A 3,480-nucleotide genomic window follows, 5' to 3' on the forward strand; every position below is an offset into this window, starting at 1 on the left:
TGTTTCGTCTGATGAGTGTTCGTCCCGGAGGCCTAATTTAGTCCTCTTTCCCTTCCTACCCTTTTTCTTATAAAGAAAGGATGGGAAGTAGAAGTGGACTTTCCGGATGAGAGGATGCATGGAAATGTTTTCTTTCTGTGCATCCTCTCCTCCGTCAATTAAAGGTAGGCAACGCATATGCAATTGCGTATGTCTATGGGCAACGGTCACTACGCTATATCAGCGATTTTCAGGTGGCCGCTCGCTCGTTTGCCACCTTATGAAATAAAAAAAAAATCAGTATACAATTAGTTTTGTTTTATGGACATTTCTGTTTTAATATTAACTAATTTTAGACAATATAAGTTAGAATAATTCGGCGCGAATGACGTGCTTTCCTTACAACATCCAGTGTCAGAATGAATAGTGAGGGGACATAAACGTCGACATGTTAGTAAGGCTAGTGTTGCGTCAATACACTGGCATATTTTATGATTTTCTACCTAACACTATCAATTTTATTTTCATGTCTTGAAAATTATTATTGATGGAATCATGTGTCCAGATATTTCAATATTCAACAGTAACTCTTACCTTTACATAAGAAATTATTATTATTACACGAAACAAAATAAAATTTTATTTATCTATTGTCATTTTAAACTCATATATAGTGTTAGGAAGAAAAATCGACACTAGCATTATTAAAATGTCTGTTCGCGCCTTAGGTGCGGGCAACACCACTACCGGTGCGAACCGACGTGCGGTGGCACGAAACGTCACTTGAACTTCCGCTTTCGACCGCCGATGCATACGCGCAACGATCAATTTGTCTATTTGCAACTCTGTATTTACCGCTTATTAAACCATTACAACCAAATACTTGTGTTTGGCCTAAACATGTTAACGTTTATTGTCCCCTCACTAATCAATCTGACACTTGACTTGGTAACACGCCATTCACGCCAAAGTATTCTAACCAATAATGTCTAAAAAAGACATAGTTTTGGGAGTACAAAAATGGATCGATCGACCATAAACAATAGATCAGACATATAGATAGCTAATTGCATATAGTCTTTGAAACGATATTTTATCGAGTTTAGTCGTTCAATGCACAAGTTCAAGTGAGAAAGTTAAACAAATCCCAATCAAAGACACCTTAGTTAAACTTATTAACTTTAAAGTTGTTTTCGACCTTAGCTAGCTTATTTGAATCTTTAAGTTAATAAGCAGTAATTCACATAAAGTTTTAAACTATTAGTTTAATCCTAAATAGAATATCTTAAGAGTGAGTGGAAATTGTTCGGATCAAAATATTCGACATTTTTCTAGTTATTCAAATTGATTTTGTACTGCCGGCCACTCCGTCTGCGCTGTTTAAAAGCTTGAGTAGTAGCCTATATGTTCTTCCAGACTATGTTATAAATCTACGTAAAATGTCATCGAATCTAGAGATATCTTTTAACAAACATACATCTATCCATCTAAACTTTCGCATTTATAATATTGGTATGATTATCCGGGAGCTTTTGATGAATTTGAATTTCGAATTACGTCATTCGAAATTCGAATCGAATATTAAAATTCGATTTGGAACAAATAAGTTCGTAAGTTCGAATTATTCGCACATCCCAATATTAATATAATTGCAAATATAAATGGACATAAGATAAGCTTTTAAGCTTACGCATATTTCTAAATAACGGTTATCCATATGTCAATATTTTAGAAAGGTATTCAATCAAGTGACACTTGATAGGCCCACGTCCATCAAATGTACGAGTAATTAAAACATAAGTAAACATACTTGTATTAATATAAAAATGCTAGCGGACCCGACAGACGTTGTCCTTTCTGCACGTCTTTAATTCGAATATTATTTAAAATTTGACACTACGATGGTAGCGCCGTCTGTCGGATCCAACGTAAAACATTCCAAAATCAACAACTACTAATAAATTAAAAATTAATTAAAAAAACATTGTCCAGCGGACAAAATTGTGAATCTAAACCATTCCCAGATCCCCTTGAACGCACACAAAAAATTTCATCTAAATCGGTCCAGTCGTTTGAGAGAAGTTCAGTGACATACACACGCACAGAAGATATATATGTATATATAAAGATAATAAAGCCTTATAAAAACATATAACGCTATATAATATTTAATAATATGATCCTTTTAATAGAGCGATCTAAAAAAATATCTTACAGTGGGTTTCTGAATAAATTCTGTATATCAAACATATTGTTATCCCTTTCATTATCTTTAACAAAACCGAGATAACAATACGTTTCAAACATCGTAGATCATAAATCTGACCAGTTACTGATTATTATACTACATGTATGAATAGTCCAGAATCGTTTTAAAATTCGATTTAAAGTTTAATCTATTTTATTATTTGTACAGCAAATCATCGACAGTTTTAATCCGAAGATAATTGTTATGTTAAATACAATTCATATAAATAAACAGCAAGTTTGTTAGTTGATAGTTACGTTGTTAACACTGGTAGATTGTGAGTAGGAATTTCTGAAAATGCCATATAAAGTTTGTGTCTTTAAGAAAAACGTAAAGATTTTCAGAATAAAGTTATTATATTACTTTTTCTAATATTTCATTGATATTTGGATGTTTATTGAAGGATTTATAGATTTGAAGTAAACATTAATATTTGCTCCAAATAAATTCCATTGTGTACTCTGCTGCTGAGTATATTCTTAGAAAATTTCTTTTCAATGTCGAGATCAAATACTCTTAAGCATACATATAACTCATGGTGATTGGAAATTTATTTTACATATAGATTATAAATACATATTATAAATACAACTTAGTATGTATTTTTAGACTAACATCAAGCTATCGATCTTTGTTATAGACTTTAGTGAATAATTACTATATCTTGCCCACGACTCTAGCCGCACGGAATAAAAAAAAAATAGCCTATGTCTTCTTCCAGACTATGTTCTACATATGTGCCAAATTCCATCAAGATCCGTTGAGCCGTTCCATAGATATCTTCTAACAAACATCCATCCATCTAAACTTTCGATTTTATAATGTTATTATTACTATTAGTCGCTTGCGATTCCGTCCGCACGGAATAAAGAAAATAATAAGTAGCCTATGTCTTTTTCCAGACTATGCTCTACATATGTGCCGAATTCCATCAAGATCCGTTGAGCCGTTCCGGAGATACCTTTAAACAAACATCCATCCATCTAATCTTTCATTTCATTTCAGCTATTTTAAAAGTAAATTGTAGTCAACATTAGAACTGTCTATGTTACATTAAAATCATAATAAGAAGGATTTATTATAACTAAGACTGGCCAATAAAAAAAGATGTAACTAGCAGAAATAAAAAAAAACATTAATTTAAAAAGAAAAAGACATTTATTGTTAACAATATAAGTGATCTTTTTGATCTCTTAATAACAAAACAGAAAGCTTTTATCTTAAAACTATACCGTTTAGAACATCCAAGAGAC

Source organism: Papilio xuthus, unplaced genomic scaffold, assembly GCF_000836235.2.
Source record: "Papilio xuthus unplaced genomic scaffold, Pxut_1.1 DF824992.1, whole genome shotgun sequence".
NCBI classification, from domain to species: Eukaryota; Metazoa; Arthropoda; class Insecta; order Lepidoptera; family Papilionidae; genus Papilio; species Papilio xuthus.